Source organism: Bombina bombina, chromosome 6, assembly GCF_027579735.1.
Source record: "Bombina bombina isolate aBomBom1 chromosome 6, aBomBom1.pri, whole genome shotgun sequence".
Classification (NCBI taxonomy): Eukaryota; Metazoa; Chordata; class Amphibia; order Anura; family Bombinatoridae; genus Bombina; species Bombina bombina.
This window is the reverse complement of record NC_069504.1, coordinates 190,984,254-191,008,220: the sequence shown is the minus strand read 5'-3', so window position 1 is coordinate 191,008,220 and position 23,967 is coordinate 190,984,254.

Sequence of the window (23,967 nt, the reverse complement as noted above, 5' to 3'; positions counted from 1 at the left end):
CAGCCAATCAGATTGAGCTTGCATTCTATTGGCTGATTGGAACAGCCAATAGAATGTGAGCTCAATCTGATTGGCTGATTGGATCAGCCAATCGGATTGAACTTGAATCTGATTGGCTGATTTAATCAGCCAATCAGATTTTTCCTACCTTAATTCCGATTGGCTGATAGAATCCTATCAATTCGAGGGACGCCATCTTGGATGACGTCATTTAAAGGAACCTTCATTCGGCGAGTAGGCATCGGTTGAAGAGGATGGATCCGCGTCGGCTGGAAGAAGATGGCTCCGCTCCACTCCGGATGGATGAAGATAGAAGATGCCGCTTGGATGAAGATGTCCTCTTCTGCCCGGATAGGATGAAGACTTCTGCCGCTCCGGATGTCCTCTTTTGGTCCATCGGTGCCCGGCTGGGTGAACACGACTCAAGGTAGGGAGATCTTCAGAGGGGTAATGTTAGGTTTATTTAAGGGAGGTTTGGGTTAGAGTAGGGGTATGTGGGTGGTGGGTTTTAATGTTGGGGGGGTTGTATTTTTTTTTACAGGCAAAAGAACTGATTACTTAGGGGCATGCCCCACAAAAAGCCCTTTTAAAGTGATGGTAAACTCTCCCCTTTTTAAAATCAGATCTGGAATGTAAGCGCTATTTTAGATGGAGTTTAATTCATTAGCTGTAATGAAGATGCGCTATAACTTAGTTATTAATATAGATATGAAATTCAAATACTCCACGTTACACCACCCACTTCAAAAGTCAATTTTCCTGTCAGCTAAATTATTGAATTACTCTCCAATCAATGCTCTAGCTACAACAAAAGTGCCATATGGGGAGAGCGTTAATTGGACAACAATTCAATCTGTTAGCTCACAGAAAATTTTACTTTTGAAGTGGGCGGAGGAGCATGCAGTATTTGAATTTCATATCTATAATAAAAAGCATGTTATACTGCATCTTCATTACAGCTAATTAATTAAACTCCATCTAAAATAGCGCTTACATTCCAGATCTGATTTTAAAAAGGGGAGAGTTTACCATCACTTTAAGGGCTGGTAAAAGAGCTGGTTACTTTTTAATTTAGAATAAGGTTGGGACCTTTATTATTTTGGGGGGCTTTTTTATTTTTTGGGTTAGAGTAGGGGTATGTGGGTGGTGGGTTTTAATGTTGGGGGGGTTGTATTTTTTTTACAGGCAAAAGAGCTGATTACTTAGGGGCATGCCCCGCAAAAAGCCCTTTTAAGGGCTGGTAAAAGAGCTGGTTACTTTTTAATTTAGAATAGGGTAGGGACCTTTATTATTTTGGGGGGCTTTTTTATTTTATTAGGGGGCTTAGAGTAGGTGTAATTAGCCTAATATTCTTGTAATCTTTTTTTATTTTTTGTAATTTAGTGTTTGTTTTTTTTGTAATTTAGTTTAGTTTATTTAATTGTATGTAATTGTAGGTAATTTATTTAATTAATTTATTGATAGTGTAGTGTTAGGTTTAATTGTAACTTAGGTTAGGATTTATTTTACAGGTAATTTTGTAATTATTTTAACTAGGTAGCTATTAAATAGTTTATAACTATTTAATAGCTATTGTACCTAGTTAAAATAAATACAAAGTTGCCTGTAAAATAAATATAAACCCTAAAATAGCTACAATATAATTATTAGTCATATTGTAGCTATATTAGGGTTTATTTTACAGGTAAGTATTTAGTTTTAAATAGGAATACTTTAGTTAATAAAATTTAATTTATTTCGTTAGATTAAAATTATATTTAACTTAGTGGGATGTTAGGGTTAGGGTTAGACTTAGCTTTAGGGGTTAATACATTTATTAGAGTAGCGGCGAGGTCCGGTCGGCAGATTAGGGGTTAATACTTGAAGTTAGGTGGCAGCGATGTTAGGGAGGGCAGATTAGGGGTTAATACTATTTATTATAGTGTTTGCGAGGCAGGAGTGCGGCGGTTTAGGGGTTAATACATTTATTATAGTGGTGGCGAGGTCCAGTCAGCAGATTAGGGGTTAATAAGTGTAGTTAGGTAGCGGCGACGTTGGGGGGGGCAGATTAGGGGTTAATAAATATTATGTAGGTGTCGGCGATGTTAGGGGCAGCAGATTAGGGGTTCATAGGGATAATGTAGGTGGCAGCGGTGTGCGGTCGGCAGATTTGGGGTTAAAATTTTTATTATAGTGGCGGTGATGTGGGGGGGGCCTCGGTTTAGGGGTACATAGGTAGTTTATGGGTGTTAGTGTACTTTAGAGCACTGTAGTTAAGAGCTTTATAAACCGGCGTTAGCCCATAAAGCTCTTATCTATTGACTTTTTTTTGCGGCTGGAGTCTTGTCGGTAGAGGCTCTACCGCTCACTTCAGCCAAGACTCTAAATACCGGTGTTAGGAAGATCCCATTGAAAAGATAGGATACGCAATTGGCGTAAGGGGATCTGCGGTATGGAAAAGTCGCGGCTTGAAAGCGAGCGGTAGACCCTTTCCTGCCTGACTCTAAATACCAGCGGGCGGCCAAAAGCAACGTTAGGACCCCTTAACGCTGCTTTTGACGGCTAACGCAGAACTCTAAATCTAGGTGATTGTTTTCTATTGTTGGACAGCATCCCTATGTTTTTCAGATGACTTTTTTTGTTTTGGGTCTTATGCGTGATTTGTTTACATTTCATCTAATTCAGTCACTTCATGGATTCAATTAAATATCAAAATAACTAAGAAAACTCACTAAACTATGAAACACAATTGAAAATAAAATATCAGAATGTTCATTCACTAATTTAACAAAGTGTTACTTGGATATGAATATAATTTTTAAGCATATATTGACACTAACTGGTTAATAGGACATATGCCCCAAATTGAGCTATTTTACTTTAAATGGAAATGTGTGAATGAGGGGAGAGGGCCCAAGTCCAGGATGAGTGAATATCTAGCAAATTACATTAAGGGGTCTATTTATGATAGTGCGTACGGACATGATACAATGTAGCGTATTATGTCCGCCGCACATCGATAAATGTCGACAGCATACGCTGTCAGCATTTATCATTACACCAGCAGATCTTGTGAACTGTTGGTGCAATGCCGCCCCCTGCAGATTCGCAGCCAGGGGGTGTCTATCAACCCGATCGTATTCGATCGGGTTGGTTTCTTTCTGCCGCCTCAGAGCAGGCGGACAGGTTATGGAGCAGCGGTCTTTAGACCGCTGCTTCATAACTTCTGTTTCCGGCGAGTCTGAAGACTCGCCGGAAACACAAGGCATCAAGCTCCGTATGGAGCTTGATAAATTGACCCCTAAATATCTTAGAAGCATTCAGTGTTCAGTCAATCACAAGCTAGGTTACCTGGTAGAAGTGTAGTGAGCAACAGATAGGTCTTTCACTATTTAAGTTCAGTTTATAGTAATCAGAAAATACTAGCCCAGAACTAGTCTCTGTGAAAATAAAAAAAGACAGGTTTCTCCCGGACCACAAACTTATGGTCAAATGATGAAGCTGATGCTGAACAAGCACAGCTCAAAATTTAGGATTCCAGTAGACCTCACAGGTTTCTTTTGATACAGGATGTTCTCAAATATTTTACAATGAAGTTAGCTGCTTCAGAGTTGTGTGTTTGATCAGCAAATATGTTGTCTAGGTAGAACAGGATTTATTGTTTGTACCAAGCAATGCATTTCAGTAATTTTCTGTCCGAACTGGTAATCGGCGAGCTTCCAGCAGGGGTGGACATGAATGTTGATGTTTAGAGAATGATTAATTATTAAGTCTGAGTTCACCTGTGTAGTCCTGCACTCCAGATTCATTCAGGCTCCGTCCTTATATGTGTCTTTAACAACTTCCATATTAGGAAGGTCCATTTATGTCTAAAAACCTCAATGCGTTTCTTCTACCATTGAGTAGACTTTATGATGAGAAAAGGCTTCTGACATGCATGCTTTTTAAGCATTTCTGTAAATGCAATGCTTTGTGTGTCTTTTAATCAGTTATTCAATACTCTTAAATCGGAGGTGCACTGTCTTGCATCTTTATAGATCGACTTAAACTTTTGGGCAACAGGAAAAAGCAGAACTGCCTGGATGATAGCAGCACTCTGAATTTAGAAGGCGGATTGCATAAGCAATGGAAAAAGTGGTGAGTATTTTAAAAAAAAAACCACAAAAAAAACCCCAATAAGGTTTATTTATTTTAACTGCACTTATTTTGCATATGTCAGAGCACCTACTAAGGTTTTTAATGATTGGAACAGTAAAGGGCATTGCCTAAACTGTTGCCATAAAGTTGGAATTACCCAATTGTCTAAAATGTCTTTGTATCCTGTAGCATTAAGATGACCCTTCACTGCAATTAAGGGGCCTAGGCCAAACCCTGAAAAGCAGTACCAGACCATTATACCTCCTCCACCAAACTTTACAGTAGGCACAATGAATTCCGGTAGACAGTTTTCTCTTGGCATTTTACACACCCAGTTTTTTTTATATCAGACTGCCAGATAGTAAAGCATGATTCATCAATCCAGAGTCCAGTGAAAGCCTGCCTGTATTTTATCACTCCAACCAATGCTTGGTATTTTGCATATTGATGTGAGGCTTGTGTACAGCTGCTCATCCATGGAAACCTATTTTATGAAGCTCCTGATGCACAGTTATTGTGCTGATGTTGCTTCCAGAGGCAGTTTGGAGCTCTGTAGTGAGTGATGCAACAGATGGTAGACGATTTTTACATTACCTGCATCGCCAATTAGCCGGCCCTGCTGTAGCCAGGCTGTTGTTGCTAGGTGACACCTTTTCACAATAATAAAATTCACTGTCTGGGACAAATTTAGTAGTCTGACTTTGCATGAACTGACTTGTGGCATCCTATGACAGTGCCATGTTTGAAGTTACTAAGCTCTTTAATATGGCCCATTGTACTGCCAATGTTTGTTTATGGACATTTTATGGCTATGTGCTGGATTGTATGCAATTGATAGCAATGGGAATGTCTGCAACACCTGAACTTAAACATTCGTAGGCGTGTCCACATACTTTTGGCCATATTGTGTATGTTAACACATGAATCCACTCCGTGAAATTATTTTATATTTTTTTTCTTTCACATATATTTATATATCTCTGCTTAGCGAAGATAGCCATTAAAACATGATAAGGTTAAACATGCTAATAACATACAATATATATGAAATGATATGTACACGTCTATCAGTAGACAACTCATCCTATATAATAAAAGACAAGAGTTTGTCTGAAGCCGTCATGCGCAGTTCAGACAAACTCTTGCCGCGAGGACCCGGCAGCTCAGCTGTAACACAGAGGCGCGCGAGGACCCACAGAGGCGCGCGAGGACCCGGCAGCTCAGCTGTAACACAGAGGCGCGCGAGGAGAGAGAGAGAGAGAGAGAGAGAGAGAGAGAGAGAGAGAGAGAGAGAGAGAGAGAGAGAGAGAGAGAGAATAACAATAACAATAACATAACACGCCCCGTGTCAACGGGCTTTAGGACTAGTTCATTATAACTGTGTTGTAAAATGTATAACAATATTTAGTAGCTACATTGTGTTGTTTACAGTGCTATAAAAAAGACACCTCTATATATGTAAATATGTGTGTACATAAGTGGGTTGCGATATTCTAAGTTCCATTTTTTTGTGCATCGGGTTAGCGCTCATGCACAAACGTTTTACTTTCAACTCATAATATGTGCGTAACTCAACATGCTTAAAAAGCCTTCATCTAGCAAAGAAAATGTGAAAGCACTAAATAGCGAACCACTTGTAATATATCCAAAAACAAACAGCAAAAGCCCAACCTAATGTTTTTTTGTTAATCAGTAATATTTTTTTCATAAAGTTGAATTCTTATATATTCATTATGTCCTTTATCATTTCTACAAAGTGTTGGTAAAATGCTTTAATAAAATGAATTCACTTTACTATTCATTCAATGTCATGCTAATCTATTGTGCTGTATATATCAGTAAAATAGGTAAAGAACTGTCTCATTTGTCAGAATACTATTCCATTTATGTCCCATTCACTCATATCCCTCAGGGGAGTGCAGGGGTTGTCCTAGTGATTAATACATAATATAAACAAAAAGAAAGAAAAAAGAAAACCACTATATGGCACACACTTAAACACATAGGTAAATCCACAAAGAGGGAGCCAAAACTTAAAACTTAACTTTTACTCTTAAAAAAAACAAAAACAAAAAAAAAACATCCTAAATGGGATGAGTATAAGAAACATATGTTTTAAAACAAAGTAGCACTGTCAGAGTATCTGGATTAGACACACAACAATGTATCAATTCAAAATAAAGCAATCACGATCAGAGTAAGTAGTTTCCAAAATTAAGCAGGTTCCATCACTGTCAGAGGCCCATTGTAAGAGGTCCACCTTTGAGAAAGCCCAGGCAAAACGTGCATTAGGTCAGTGGCGGCTCGTGGGTAATTCAAATGGGGGTTCACCAGTTACGTAAAATAGTATATATATATATATATATATATATATATATATATATATATATATATATAGGGAGTGCAGAATTATTAGGCAAGTTGTATTTTTGAGGATTAATTTTATTATTGAACAACAATTATGTTCTCAATGAACCCAAAAAACTCATTAATATCAAAGCTGAATAGTTTTGGAAGTAGTTTTTAGTTTGTTTTTAGTTATAGCTATTTTAGGGGGATATCTGTGTGTGCAGGTGACTATTACTGTGCATAATTATTAGGCAACTTAACAAAAAACAAATATATACCCATTTCAATTATTTATTTTTACCAGTGAAACCAATATAACATCTCAACATTCACAAATATACATTTCTGACATTCAAAAACAAAACAAAAACAAATCAGTGACCAATATAGCCACCTTTCTTTGCAAGGACACTCAAAAGCCTGCCATCCATGGATTCTGTCAGTGTTTTGATCTGTTCACCATCAACATTGCGTGCAGCAGCAACCACAGCCTCCCAGACTCTGTTCAGAGAGGTGTACTGTTTTCCCTCCTTGTAAATCTCACATTTGATGATGGACCACAGGTTCTCAATGGGGTTCAGATCAGGTGAACAAGGAGGCCATGTCATTAGATTTTCTTCTTTTATACCCTTTCTTGCCAGCCACGCTGTGGAGTACTTGGACGCGTGTGATGGAGCATTGTCCTGCATGAAAATCATGTTTTTCTTGAAGGATGCAGACTTCTTCCTGTACCAGTGTCTTCCAGAAACTGGCAGTAGGACTGGGAGTTGAGCTTGACTCCATCCTCAACCCGAAAAGGCCCCACAAGCTCATCTTTGATGATACCAGCCCAAACCAGTACTCCACCTCCACCTTGCTGGCGTCTGAGTCGGACTGGAGCTCTCTGCCCTTTACCAATCCAGCCACGGGCCCATCCATCTGGCCCATCAAGACTCACTCTCATTTTATCAGTCCATAAAACCTTAGAAAAATCAGTCTTGAGATATTTCTTGGCCCAGTCTTGACGTTTCAGCTTGTGTGTCTTGTTCAGTGGTGGTCGTCTTTCAGCCTTTCTTACCTTGGCCATGTCTCTGAGTATTGCATACCTTGTGCTTTTGGGCACTCCAGTGATGTTGCAGCTCTGAAATATGGCCAAACTGGTGGCAAGTGGCATCTTGACAGCTGCACGCTTGACTTTTCTCAGTTCATGGGCAGTTATTTTGCGCCTTGGTTTTTCCACACGCTTCTTGCGACCCTGTTGACTATTTTGAATGAAACGCTTGATTGTTCGATGATCACGCTTCAGAAGCTTTGCAATTTTAAGAGTGCTGCATCCCTCTGCAAGATATCTCACTATTTTTTACTTTTCTGAGCCTGTCAAGTCCTTCTTTTGACCCATTTTGCCAAAGGGAAGGAAGTTGCCTAATAATTATGCACACCTGATACAGGGTGTTGATGTCATTAGACCACACCCCTTCTCATTACAGAGATGCACATCACCTAATATGCTTAATTGGTAGTAGGCTTTCGAGCCTATACAGCTTGGAGTAAGACAACATGCATAAAGAGGATGATGTGGTCAAAATACTCATTTGCCTAATAATTCTGCACTCCCTGTATATATATATATATATATATATATATATATATATATATATATATATATATATATATATATATATATATATATATATATACACACACACACATGTATGCAGTATATATATATATGCATGTAAAATATACACATCAGGGTTGCACACTATATACAACTTTGAGTGTGACTATAACTTCATATACAGTCAGACACAATGGTATGGCACTACACACATCAGTATATATACAGCAGAACTGTGACTACAAACAACTCTATTACATTACATACAGCACTGTAGTATAACTGGGGGTATAATAGTAGTGTGACTGACTACACACAACAGAATTTCATTGCACATAGTACTGTACTATACAACACAACTTGATATACAGAAGGCATTTGACTACACATAAAGTACAGCAGACACTGTGGTGTAAAACAACTTTGCACAATTGTACTGTTTTTTTTTTACTTTGTAGGTGTGCATATGTGTTGTGTTTCATGTGCTTGTTTAAAGGGACACTGTAACCAAAATTTTTCTTTCGTGATTCAGATTGAGCATGACATTTTAAGCAACTTTCTAATTTACTCCTATTATCAAATTTTCTTCATTCTCTTGGTATCTTTATTTGAAATGCAATAATGTAAGTTTATATGCCGGCCCATTTTTGGTGAACAACCTAGGTTGTCCTTGCTGATTGGTGGATAAATTCATCCACCAATAAAGAAGTGCTGTCCAGAGTACTGAAACAAAAAAAGCTTAAATGCCCTCTTTTTCAAATAATGATAGCAAGAGAACGAAGAAAAATTGAAAATAGAAGTAAATTAGAAAGTTGCTTAAAATGGCATGCTCTTTCTGAATTACAAAAGAAAAAATTTGGGTTCAGTGTCCCTTTAAGTAATTTTAAGTACCTTGGCTACCATTTCAGTCTTCTTTGGCAGCCAATGGGTTACATCCAACAAAAAGCAGAAAGGGAGGAGGTAGGGCTTAACCTTTTTAGCTAAATAACCTAGTGTAAAAAACATGTACTTTTATCTCTGGGGCCTGTCTGAAGCTGGAGGAGTGACTGACACTTTGCCCTGCATTGCACAGACAACAAACAGTGCTGAATTCTCCCGGCAGCAGGGAAATAAACATCAGGAATTCCTGCTCTGAAAAGGTTTAGTTCACTTACCATCAGACAGCAAAATATAGTAGACAGATGCCCGATATGAAAAACTTAGAAGTACTAAATGAGAGCTCCATCATCAGCCCCAGTAACACGGAGCAGGCTCTGACTGGGGGCGGATTCAACTGCTTTAACTGCTCCACACTAAATGTTTCCTCAGTAGTGATTACCATTTCTTCCTCCTGCTTTGTGTAAACACACTCTGCCCTACACTACACTCTCACCATTAACATAGTTTTTTTGTACAACAAAGAAACAACTGTAATGTTTGGCTTCAGAAACCCATTACTAGCCGCATAAGCAGTAAATTAGAGAGTGAGATACATTACCATACCTGTGACTCAGCTCACTCAGCATTGCGCTTGCCTTCAGCTCAGCTGCCATTCTAGCTGCCCTTAGCTCTGCGACTACAGTGCTACAGAGTCACTGACTACCAATTTGCGCGCCAAAGTTGCTAGTGGGAAGATCTAAGTTTCAGCTGAGCGCTCAGGCAGGCGGAAACAAACAACAACAAAAAATTATTTAAAATAATAAAAAAAATTAGTTTGTGCTGAAACAGCATTCTATACTTATATACTTATAGCTGATGCACCCCAGTCAAGCCATAGCTGCTGCTCCTACCTTCTGTAGCCCCGCTGTTACTGCCAGCAATCAGCAATGAGACTCCAGCAACCATCAGCACCTCTGCTTGAGAACTGTGTCTCAGACTCTCAGTGATGGCCAATGCTGATGAAGCCCACGATGCTCCTCCCCCCAGTCCCACACATTCACTGGTCTTAGTGTGCGAGTGTCATGTGACAGCTGGCTCTCGCACACTAAGAGCTTTGCGATTAAGAAGGCTATGGGCTGGCCTGTAGGTGGCGCTGCAGTCAATGTAGTTTTAAAGTGGAAAGGGCTTTTGCCTATACTTCTATCTATCGCACTGCACAGCATGTGCGATAGATAGAAGTATTAGGCAAAAGCGCATTCCACACTTCAGCCTAATCCTGCAATTTTAATGTTTTATAGTCAAAACTGCAGTGGAGCCTGGGGATTTTTTTTATTTAGTGCACAAATAAATTTTAAAAATTTAATTATTTTTTTTTATTTTTCACTCTTTTTTTTAATTTTTTTTTTGTTCATCAGGGGTCAGGTCCACAGGGGGTTCACATGCTCAAGTGCTCCTATAGAGGAGCCTCCACTGCATTAGGTGCTCGCCTGTCTGTGAGTAATTTGGACTTTTTTATCCTCCACTTGTGTGTATTTTTGATCGTTATACTGATAATCTGGGTATTCCACAGTCACTGCAAGCCCGGACATTGTTCACAATAATTGTAAGTAGCTGTCTACTGAGAGATATTCGGTTAAGCCCAACCTTTCACCCACCTTTGTGGGTATCATCTAATCATAGTCAGTAGTTTACTAGGGATCTTTTTCTCTGTGGACATCTTACAATGGGCCTCTGACAGTGCTGGAACCTGATTAATTTTGGAAACTATTTACTCTGATCTCGATTGCTTTATTTTGAATTGACACATTGCTGTGTGTCTAATCCAGATACTCCGACAGTGCTACTTTGTTTTTAAATGTGTGTTTTTTATACTCATCCCATTTAGGATGTGTTTTTTTTTTTTTTTAAATTAAATACTTTTTATTGAGGTTATACGTGAAATACAATAGGCAAATTGCATTACAGAAATCATAGGCATATGAAAAAGAAAAGAGGTGTCATTTATATTGCCACTATACATAGCCATAACCGTTACCTCATAATTATACAATATTACAAGAATAGACCTCACATTTTCTGTATTTTCTTTGATACTAAATAATAATATGAAAAGAGTAAACATGTAATAATGCACATTATATGAATGATATAAAGATTATACACTTTTTGAGCATTTCAATCTTTGGAAGCCTCATAATATACTAACAAAGCTGTGGCCCCCTGGGGAATTAGATACTCCAGGAAAGAGCCTTGTCATAAATACTCCTGACCCTAGAGAAAACAGAGCAGAGAAAGGAAAAGGTGTTTGGGGAGAAAGGGGGAGTGGGGGGTGGGGAACAGGAGGGAAACGTAGAAGGGAAGAGAAAAAAAAATAACCTTCTGTCTTGGGGATAAGTGTAGTCAGTGGCCCATTTTGTTTAGAACATAAGTTCATAAGTTCCCCCCTGGCTCCAGGCATTGTCTCCAAAGCTCCAAACTCAGGCAGTGAGTGTCAATTTTGTTGTTGGCTGCAAAAATGGGGCATTCTATGGATTCCATATGTGTCATAATTGTCAGGACTTAAGGCCATCCAGGGCTGTTAGGCTGGCATCATGATCTGTCTATAGCCAACTTAGCTGCTGTGAATATATATATATATACACAGGTTGAGAGCCTGAGCTGGGAGCTTCTCGGAAAACATATGAAAAAGACCCTTCAGAGCATGTCCTCCCCAGCTTACTCCAAACCGCCTGCAGCATAGGAGAGCTCTAGTCCAAAGTTTACGAATTCTGGGGCATTCCCACCACATATGGGCTGCAGTATCGATTTTCCCACAGCCCCTCCAACATAGGGGGGAGTGAATGAATGGACATTTGAAATAATCTGAGAGGGGTTAGATGCCATTGGAATAACATTTTATGGAAAAGCTCCAAGTAAGTGACATTATGAATCACACTCCTGGTATGTAATAAGGTTCTGGACCAGGACTCCTCCGATGCCTCGAATCCAAGCACTCTCTCCCACTGCTTACAAAAAATGGGCATATTCAAGATGTCCATGTAGGTCATTGAGAATATCCTAGGAATACGTGTCTCCAGACTCCATCTCTTCTCCCACTAAGTGCATGGTCTAGGGGGAGCAATGAGGAACCCCCAAGAGCATAGAAAGATCTTGAGCCTGTGGAATTCAAAATGAAAGAGGGGCCTATGAGGAAACTTATTTTGGAATGCAGCTACTGACATGGGTGACTCGTTAACCCATAGATTTGTCACAGTCAAGAACCCCTGCTCCATCGGTGAAGGGTGTGGGGAGATGCCGGTAGAGTGGCAAATTTTGTCCCAGAATCTAAGGTTTGCCTTTACTATGTAGTTCCCAGAGATAGTCAAGTGTCTAACATGTTTAGGGATCCATATTAAAGGGACACTGTACCCAAAAAAATTATTTTGTGATTCAGATTGAGCATGAAATTTCAAGCAAATTTCAAATTTACTCCTATTATCAAATTATCTTCATTCTCTTGGTATCTTTATTTGAAATGCAAGAATGTAAGTTTAGATGCCAGCCCATTTTTGGTGAACAACCTGGGTTGTCCTTGCTGATTGGTGGATAAATTCATCCACTAATAAAAAAGTGCTGTCCAGAGTACTAAAACCAAAAAAAAGCTTAGATGCCTTCTTTTTAAAAAAATGATAGCAAGTGAACAAAGAAAAATTGATATTAGGAGTAAATTAGAAAGTTGCTTAAAATTGCATGCTCTTTCTGAATTACAAATGAACAAATTTGGGTTCAGTGTCCCTTTAAGTGTTGTAAAGGGATGCCTGAGGATATAGAGTTTTGTTCTATAGCGGCCCAACTACAAGTCAACGTGTGGTCTCCCCATGCCAATAGGTGAGCTTGTCTCACTGCCTCATGGTATTTAATAATATTAGGAAGAGCAGCTCCCCCTGCTAAGACCGGATTATATAGATACTTCACCGCTATTCTCAACCATTTTCCTTCCAAATGAAAAGATTGCAAGTCCTCTGGAATTGAATTAGAATAGGCTTGGGAATCGGTAATGGAAGACAGCGGAAAAGATACATTATTTTTGGGAGTTAATTTATCTTTACTGCAGCTATTCGCCCCCACCAGGATAGATAGGGGGAGTCCCATTGCTTCAGTAAATTCTTAAATTTTTGTAAAAGAGGGGCAAAATTGCTAGAGATAACCGTGGGGATATCCTGGGAAAGGTAGATACCCAGGTGTTGTATCTTTTCTATGGACCATTGGAAAGAAAAATGGGCTTTCAGCTTCTGGACATCGGTGACCGGGATATTTAACGCATATGCAATTGTTTTAGAGAAGTTCAGTTTGTAATAACTAATTTTTGCAAACTCCTCTAAAAGGAGAAACAGAGCTGGGAGCGATGATAAAAGTTTATAGGTAACCACAGTTAGGTCGTCCGTGAACAAAATCACTTTATGTAAACTGCCCGAGATGTTGACTCCCTCGACCTCTGGGGAGACCCTGATTTTTTCTGCAAGTGGTTCCATCACAAGGGCAAAGAGCTGCTGGGACAGGGGACAGCTGAGTGCCATTCGAAATTTTAAAGCTAGGGGAGCAAAAGCCTATCCCACTAACTTTTGCTGAGGGGAGGAATATAGAGCCATAATCCTGTTACAAAAACTTTGGGGAAAGCCAAATGTCAGCAACACCTCCTTCAGATAAAGCCAATCGACCCGGTCAAAGGCTTTCTCAGCGTCGAGAGATAAAGTGACACAAGGTTGACCGAGCCGACCGTCCTCCAAGAGGATGTTGAGAAGCCTCCTGGTGTTATCTGAGCCCTTGCAGCCAAGCGTGAATCTGACCTGGTCAGGATCTATTAATTGAGGAATAATAGAGTTCATGCGGTTAGCTAGCACCTTGGCATACACTTTGGTGTCAACATTCAATAATGAGATGGACCTGAAGTTGGGGCAGACATCCGGGGGTTTGCCCGGCTTTGGCTGGGTAACAATTGTGGCCTGCAAGAATTCCTCAGGAAAAGAAATTATGGTTCCCGCCTTACTAAATACTCTTACCAGGACAAGAGATATCTGGTGAACAAAGGACCTATAGAAAAGAGAGGTGTAGCCATCCGGCCCAGGAGCTTTGCGGTTTTTCAGCTTTAGGATCACCAAAGTGATTTTGTCAACTGTAAGTGGGGACTCAATCATCTCTATCTACTCCTGTTACAGACTTGGGAGGCTCAATCCAGACAAAAAGTCCCGGACAGAGACACCACAGGGTATATTCTGGGGCTGCTCCGCCCGTAAGTTATAAAGTTGTAAGTAATAACTGGCAAACTCCACCCCTATATCTTTTGAGTTAGTGATCTTAGCCCCCCCTTAGGAGGTAGGGGATTCTAGATTGGGCCGGTTTCTCAATTTTCTTGCCAAAAGGAAATCTGGTCTATTGCCTTTGTGATAAAAAAGGCACCTATTGGCCCAAAGACATTCCTGCACCTTTTGGTTCTCCAAAAGCCTTATAGAGTTCCTAGTGGTCTCAATGAGAGGTATGAAGGAAGGGTGTAACGTGGACATATGTTGGTTGATGAGAGATCTAAGGGTCTTACAGTGGGGCAAAAAAGTATAAAGTCAGCCACTAATTGTGCAAGTTCTCCCACTTAAGAAGATGAGAGAGGCCTGTAATTTTCATCATAGGTATACCTCAACTATGAGAGACAAAATATGGAAACAAATCCAGACAAACACATTGTCTGATTTGGAAAGAATTTATTTGCAAATTATGGTGGAAAATAAGTATTTGGTCAATATCAAAAGTTCATCTCAATACTTTGATATATATCCTTTGTTGGCAATGACAGAGGTCAAACGTTTTCTGTAAGTCTTCACAAGGTTGTCACACACTTTTGCTGGTATGTTGGGCCATTCCTGCATGCAGATCTCCTCTAGAGAAGGGATGTTTTGGGGCTCTCGCTGGGCAACACGGACTTTCAACTCCCTCCAAAGGTTTTCTATGGGGTTGAGATCTGGAGACTGGCTAGGCCACTCCAGGACCTTGAAATGCTTCTTGCGATCAGTCATCCTGTTCCCTTTGCAGAGAAACAGCCCCAAAGCATGATGTTGCCACCCCCATGCTTCACAGTAGGTATGGTGTTCTTTGGTTGCAACTCAGCATTCTTTCTCCTCCAAACACGACGAGTTGTGTTTCTACCAAACAGTTCTACTTTGGTTTCATCTGACCATATGACATTCTCCCAATCTGCTTCTGGATCATCCAAATACTCTCTAGCATACTTCAGATGGCCCGGACATGTACTGGCTTAAGCAGGGGGACACGTCTTGCACTGCATCTGAGTCCCTGGCGGTGTAGTGTATTACTGATGGTAGCCTTTGTTACGTTGGTCCCAGCTCTCTGCAGGTAAATCACTAGGTCTCCCCATGTGGTTCTGGGATGTTTGCTCACCGTTCTTGTGATCATTTTGACCCCACGGGGTGAGATCTTGCGTGGAGCCCCAGATCGAGGGAGATTATCAGTGGTCTTGTATGTCTTCCATTTTCTAATTATTGCTCCCACAGTTGATTTCTTCACACCAAGCTGCTTGCCTATTGCAGATTCAGTCATACCAGCCTGGTGCAATTTTGTTTCTGGTGTCCTTCGACAGCTCTTTGGTCTTCACCATAGTGGAGTTTGGAGTGTGACTGTGCGAGGTTGTGGACAGTTGTCTTTTATACTGATAACAAGTTCAAACAGGTGCCATTAATACAGGTAATGAGTGGAGGACAGAGGAGCCTCTTAAAGAAGAAGATACAGGTCTGTAAGAGCCAGAAATCTTGCTTGTTTGTAGGTGACCAAATGCTTATTTTCCACCATAATATGCAAATTAATTCTTTACAAATCAGACAATGTGATTGTCTGGATTTGTTTCCACATTTTGTCTCTCATAGTTGAGGTATACCTATGATGAAAATTACAGGCCTCTCTTATCTTCTTAAGTGGGAGAACTTGCACAATTGGTGGCTGACTAAATACTTTTTTGCCCCACTGTATGTAATTGAGCAAGGGACGCAGTAGAGTTTTTACAAGTTTGGCTTTGTACTTTGATAAAAAGGCCCTAAGAAAAACTTTTAAGGAGCCCCATAAACAAAAGTCATCTACATCACCCGTTTCATTATGCTGCAGAAAATGAAAAATTTCCTCAGATATAGTGTCTTTAAGGCCTTGGATGGAGAGAAGAGAGTCCCAGAGACGCCATGGGGTCTAGATGGAGCAGTTAGTGCTAGTGGAAGTTGAAAAGTAATGGGAGAGTGGTCAGACCATGTACAATTACTTATTTGGGCTGTTGATATCTGATCTAAGATCCAAGAGCTGCAGAAAAAAAAGTAAATCCTAGAGTAGGATCCAGTTTACAGACCAAAATTATATATCGACCCTGAGGATCAGCATCTATATGTATTTGTTCAAAGAAGATAACCCTGTGGAGCCAATCCTTGATGAGCGCTCCGTTCCGCTGGTAGCACCTCTCTGTTCCGGCTTGTGCTGCTTACACGCTAACTCTTTGTCACACACGCAATGCTGTAAGGTGTCCCAACCTCAGCTCTCCCCACGGGAACTCACCACTGGCAACTTTGTTCCGGCCTGGTGCACAGTGACTAGGGAGAGCTTCACCAAAACTCCCCGGGAAAGCAAACAAAACAACCGGTATCCTCGCACTCAGGTACTGCAGGTCAGGGACAAACACAGGATGCTTTACATTGCCATAAATAAGCTTTATTTGAAAAATTGCTTAAAGGAGGACTGAAAACGTCCAGGTTAACAGGTCAAATGCGTTTCGTATGCTCTTTGCTTTTTCAATGACCCATAACTTGCATGTAGACACACACCCCTATTTAAGGGGTATAGACACACCTCTTCAATTTACGAGTCTCATGCAAATTAAGGTAATTGGAACTCTTCAAAAATGTTAAATAATGTTGTTTACTGGAAAAAAGAAGAAGGAAGAAAGAAGAAAAAAGTTTGCTCTCATGCAATATAACACAATTAGCTTGTACTTTGTATTTCAAAGACTTTCTAAATATAACATAACTTCTCTCCAGTAGATACTTATATGTCATTTTATGAATGCTTGTCATAGCAGCTTTTACATGTCCATCCGGTTCTTTTGATTTCCCTGTGGACCAGGATAGTGACCCCCCTCAACTTTTTAGTAAAGGATGCTGTAAAGATATTCAGGTATGGGGGGATCGCAGCATTGGCGGTTTATCCTCCACCCAGTGAGTCTCCTGCAAAAAAATATCTTAGCCTGCAAAAGTTTGAGAGAGCGGAGGAATAGGCTCCTTTTCGTACGGGAGTTGAGGCCTCTCACATTGTGGGACGCACACATAATGGCCATCGTGTCTCAGGGAGAGAGGAGGGGAAAAAAAGGGGGTAGGGGAAAGGGAGAGGGAACGGAATACAATAAGGAGGGAGGAGAGGGAAAGGGATACTAAGAGGAAGGCGAAGAAAAAGATAGGTAAGAGGATGTTTCAAGTGAATACTTAGGTCAGGGTAGCCTTGAGGAAATATTAATTAGCAGGGGTGTATAACAAAGAAAGGGAACCACGGCAACCAGATCGCCCTAGTACATGCGGTATGTTACAAGGGAAACCGCGAGTAGACTTCTGAACAATAAGATACATTTCTAGTTTAGAACATCATAAGGATAGGTTAAAAAGTAAATTCAGGCCTAATTGGGGGGGGGGGGGGCTAGAAGATGCCGGCCAGGCCAGAGGAGATACAAAACAGTTAAAGAAAATAAAAGAAAGGGGAAAATCCCCACTCCACGCTCAGCTGCAAGGCAAGCGGGCGAGTGAGCAGGAAGATAAGTAGGTAAATAGATAGATAGGTGAATAGGGGGAGAGGTACAGAGGTATCTGGGGGCCTTGGGACCCTGAAGAACCAGGTTGTGTTTAATTGTGGGATTTGAATGCAAACCATTGGGGTAACAGAAGTAACTCAACAGCAAACACTCATAAAAAGCAGCATTATGAACATAAAACCACATGTAACAGACAGAACTGTATCATTAACAGACAATGATTAGAATGGGTGAAGCCTCAGCCGCCGGCCTGGTTTAGAATACTCAGTAGGAGGTCTAAATCCTCCCTTTTATCTACAGGGGATAGAAATAGGGAGTGGGTGGGAAGCTCTGGAGTAATCGGGCTATGCTGGCAGCATTAGGAGGTACAGCAATATATGGCTTTATATTAAATGTGAGAGACCTTACATTAGTGGGCATACTGGAAATGCATTTTAATGATGTCTCAAGGGGCCCCCCTTGCTAGGCAAGAGGAGGTATATTCCAAAGACGGAATACAAGCAATCCGGCCAAGGTTCAGTTCATATCACTAAGGCCCAATTTAATAATTTTGCCAGCTCATTAACTATCCCTATATATACGATTTTAGCTTCAGGGGGAAGTTGTCAGTAACTCCTGTTAAAATGTAAGCCAGTGACATTTGTAGAATAAACCCGTGCAGCCGATAGATAAATGGAAAGTAAATAAGAACAGAGGAGGGTGGGAAATAAGCTCCTGTAAAGTAAGTTAGGTGATTTTGGCACTTACATCATACATAATCTGGCATAACAAAAAGAACAAGTTAGGTGCATAGTGTGATACAACATCTTTGAACATAAAAGGTAATGCAGACATGACATGCTAGAAGTAATTGTGCCAGGAGACCTAGAACAAAGTCTTATGGATAGATAGTAAATGCAAAAAATTATAATGACTTGTGAGTTTGATATTTGCTTCATACATAATCTAGCATGACAAAAAGTACAAATTAGGTGCATAGTGGGATATAACAGCAATGAACATAAAGGGCAACACAAACATGACATGCTAGAAATAGTTGTAATAGGATTCCTAGGGCAAAGTCCTATGGATAAATGATGTATGCATTGTAATGACTTGTGAATGTTCTCTGCCTTCCCGGTCAGTATCCATAACACAAAGCTTTATGTGTACGGATAAATAATAAATGCAAGTATCACAGTAACTTGTAAATGAATTCCTCCTGTATGGAGGAGGAAGAAGTCAGCGCCCCTAGTGCAAGGCATTATGTGGGTACAAGAAGTAAAACAACATACACACACCTCAAACTGTATACAACAAGGAAATTTGCATAACAAGTCACATAATACTCATCTGTGTAAGGCCGCCATCCTCTGAATGTCCCTCAAAAATGGTCCCAAATAAGAAGGACCATGAGAGTACAGGGAAAAAACTTAAGTATAGTCTGCCTGCTTTTTCCGTTGGGGTTTAGGGTCCCAACTAGTGGCGCCTGCTCTCAAGGATCCCCCCTGAGGGGTTGACATGCTGGGTGTTTCCTGGTACTCTCTCCTGAGGTGCATTTTCGGGACCAGCGTTGGCTGAAGTAGAAGGGGGATTGTCACCTGAGTGAAGATTCCAGGACTGGACCCGTTGCAACCCTTGAGAAGCATCTGATATGATAAAAGTGTGGTTGTGTCTGGACACAATCAGTTTGTTGGGAACCCCCATCTATATTTAACATTGTGTTGCCTCAACAGATGGGTGACTTCACCAAAGGACCTGCGTTGTTGGAGTGTACGAGCCGCTAAGTCCGAAAATATTTGAATATCTCAAAATGTTTCTGGCAGAACAGGTTTTCTGAGGTGTGCTCTTTGTACTCTCTCTTTATATGTGTAGAAGTGAATCCTCACTGCAATATCTCTGGGCTGCTCAGATGAGGATCCTCTGGGTTTGGGGACCCTGTGGGTCCGATCGATTAGGTTATCTGTATCCGACATTGGGTTGGCGAGTAAAGAGAATAGTTCAGTGAGAAACCCGTTGATATTCTTGTTTAAGATCTCCTCAGGAACACCTTTAATTTGCAGATTATTTCTGCGCTACCTATTTTCTACTTCCGCAACCTTGTCCCCTAGATCTGACATCTGTATGGCCAGATTTTGTGTATAGCTTGATAAGTTGGACTGATCTACACTCAAGTCTTCCTGCTTGTGGTCTAAGACATCTATCCTGGCATTAGTAGCATTGACATCTCTGCGGATCTCTGCCAAGAAAGAATTTAGCTGATCTGAAAATGAGGAGTGATGAGTGTCTAACATTGACTTCAGGGAGCTCAGAATAAAGGAGGGGGTCACTTTATTTTGCTCCCAGTCTTGAATATCTTGAAAAGCTGAGTCAATTAATGGGGGTGACTCAGGGCTAGAGGGTAGAGTGTCCCTTTCATCCCCTGGGGTATGGGGGTAGTGAAATGATCCATAACAGTCCTCTTTAAGACATTGATCCCTTTTTGTTTTTCTTTTTCTGAGAGTTGGACATCATTATAGGCAGCACACTGTTTAAGATATAAGAAATAAACGTTCACTGCTGGTATCAGGCACCTCTGGAAGACATCCAGGAATTTATGAGCTGTTAATCATTCTCTGAACCAAGTTGCATTAGGGCCCATGCAATCCCTCTCTCCACTCCCCCATATGTTATGTGCTGTTTAATCATTCATGTTATACTGGGGTGGGATGTCCTAGGAATGCACTAGAGAGGTTAGGGCAAAAGTTTCCACTGTATCCTTTAATATAGGGCCCCCTAAGTGTAAATGTGCCACAGGGCTGTTTCTTATGAGACTTATTACAGTACCAGCAGTTTACAGTTTTGCGGTGTTAGGAAGTTCTGGGCTCCATGTGGGTGTAAATAATTAACTTCTGGGTTACCGGTATGTGAGTGAATGTTAGGTGTCCACAGGTCTTGTTATATTTGGGGTAGCCTCCTCACCTTAATTCAGAGTGTCCCCTCTGCCACCTCACACCTCTCACTACTTCAGGCAACTGACCCGATCAAAGGTCTGCAGGGCAGCCGGTCCCAGTACTCTGTCACAGCCTGTGTAGCAGATCCAAGATGGCCGCCGGAGTTCCTTCAAAACAGCAATCCACCACATGGAATTTGAGTCTCCACCCGGTAAGTTCAGGGGAATCCCCTCTCTCTCCTCTCCCCACTCGCCCCTAAAGGATGTGGAGGCTGAATACCTCCTTGGTTAACAGCACCGCGACCAGACTGATGCAGCACACTGGCTCCAAAATGGCCGACCTGTTTTTTAATTTTTGATAGTAAAAGTTAAGTTTTAATTTTTGGCTCCCTCTTTGCAGATTTACCTATGTGTTTAAGTGTGTGACATATTGTGATTTTCTTTTTTTCTTTATTTTTGATTAATCTATTGTGCTGGTCTTTGTATTTGCCTCTCATACGGCTCGATTTAGAGTTCTGCGGCCAAAGGGGTGCGTTAGCTACGCGTGCTTTTTTTCCCCTGCACCTTTTAAATACCGCTGGTATTTAGAGTTCACAGAATGGCTGGGTTTTCAGTGCGTTAGGCTCCAAAAAGGGAGCGTAGAGCATAATTTAACGCCACTGCAACTCTAAATTCCAGCGGTGCTTACGGACGCGGCCAGCTTCAAAAACGTGCTCGTGCACGATTCCCCCATAGAAAACAATGGGGCCATTTGAGCTGAAAAAAACCTAACACCTGCAAAAAAGCAGCGTTCAGCTCCTAACGCAGCCCCATTGTTTTCTATGGGGAAACACTTCCTAAGTCTGCACCTAACACTCTAACATGAACCCCGAGTCTAAACACCCCTAACCTTACACTTATTAACCCCTAATCTGCCGCCCCGCTATCGCTGACACCTGAATATTTCTTTTAACCCCTAATCTGCCGCACTGTAAACCGCCGCTACCTACATTATCCCTGTGTACCCTTAATCTGCTGCCCCTAACACCGCCGACCCCTATATTATATTTATTAACCCCTAATCTGCCCCCCACAATGTCGCCTCCACCTGCCTACACTTATTAACCCCTAATCTGCCGAGCGGACCACACCGCTACTATAATAAAGTTATTAACCCCTAATCCGCCTCACTCCCGCCTCAATAACCCTATAATAAATAGTATTAACCCCTAATCTGCCCTCCCTAACATCGCCGACACCTAACTTCAATTATTAACCCTAATCTGCCGACCGAATCTCGCCGCTACTGTAATAAATGGATTAACCCCTAAAGCTAAGTCTAACCCTAACACTAACACCCCCCTAAATTAAATATAATTTTTATCTAACAAAATAAATTAACTCTTATTAAATAAATTATTCCTATTTAAAGCTAAATACTTACCTGTAAAATAAACCCTAATATAGCTACAATATAAATTATAATTATATTATAGCTATTTTAGGATTAATATTTATTTTACAGGCAACTTTGTATTTATTTTAACCAGGTACAATAGCTATTAAATAGTTAATAACTATTTAATAGCTAAAATAGTTCAAATAATTACAAAATTACCTGTAAAATAAACCCTAACCTAAGTTACAATTAAACCTAACACTACACTATCAATAAATTAATTAAATAAAATACCTACAATTATCTACAATTAAACCTAACACTACACTATCAATAAATTAATTAAATAAAATACCTACAAATAAATACAATTAAATAAACTAACTAAAGTACAAAAAATAAAAAAATATTTACAAACATTAGAAAAATATTACAACAATTTTAAACTAAATACACCTACTCTAAGCCCCCTAATAAAATAACAAAGCCCCCCAAAATAAAAAAATGCCCTACCCTATTCTAAATTAAAAAAGTTCAAAGCTCTTTTACCTTACCAGCCCTGAAAAGGGCCCTTTGCGGGGCATGCCCCAAATAATTCAGCTCTTTTGCATGGAAAAAAAACACATACAATACCCCCCCCCAACATTACAACCTACCACCCACATACCCCTAATCTAACCCAAACCCCCCTTAAATAAACCTAAACCCCTAAAGATCTCCCTACCTTGTCTTCACCTCACCGGGTCCCGATCTGTCCAGAAGAGGGTCCGAAGTCTTGATCCAAGCCCAAGCGGGGGGCTGAAGAGTGACGTCCATCCTCGGGCTGAAGTCTGGATCCAAGCGGCGGCTGAAGAAATCCATCATCGGGCTGAAGTCGGAAGTCCATCATCGGGATGAAGTCTTCTATCAAGCCGCATCTTCAATCTTCTTTGTTCCGGAGCAGAGCGGAGCCATCTTCTTCCAAGCCGACGCGGAACATCCTCTTCAACCGACGCCTACTCGCTGAATGACGGTTCCTTTAAATGACGTCATCCAAGATGGCGTCCCTCGAATTCCGATTGGCTGATAGGATTCTATCAGCCAATCGGAATTAAGGTAGGAATATTCTGATTGGCTGATGGAATCAGCCAATCAGATTCAAGTTCAATCCGATTGGCTGATTGGATCAGCCAATCAGATTGAGCTCGCATTCTATTGGCTGATCGGAACAGCCAATAAAATGCGAGCTCAATCTGATTGGCTGATCCAATCAGCCAATCGGATTGAACTTGAATCTGATTGGCTGATTCCATCAGCCAATCAGAATATTCCTACCTTAATTCCGATTGGCTGATAGAATCCTATCAGCCAATCGGAATTCGAGGGACGCCATCTTGGATGACGTCATTTAAAGGAACCGTCATTCGGCGAGTAGGCGTCGGTTAAAGAGGATGTTCCGCGTCGGCTTGGAAGAAGATGGCTCCGCTCCGCTCCGCAACAAAGAAGATTGAAGATGCGGCTTGATAGAAGACTTCATCCCGATGACAGACTTCCGACTTCAGCCCGATGATGGAGTTCTTCAGCCGCCGCTTGGATCAAGACTTCGGACCCTCTTCTGGACCGATCGCTGAACCCGGTGAGGTGAAGACAAGGTAGGGAGATCTTCAGGGGCTTAGTGTTAGGTTTATTTAAGGGGGGTTTGGGTTAGATTAGGCGTATGTGGGTGGTGGGTTGTAATGTTGGGGGGGGTATTGTATGTGTTTTTTTTACAGGCAAAAGAGCTGAATTCTTTGGGGCATGCCCCGCAAAGGGCCCTGTTCAGGGCTGGTAAGGTAAAAGAGCTTTGAACTTTTTTAATTTAGAATAGGGTAGGGCATTTTTTTTATTTTGGGGGTCTTTGTTATTTTATTAGGGGGCTTAGAGTAGGTGTAATTAGTTTAAAATTGTTGTAATATTTTTCT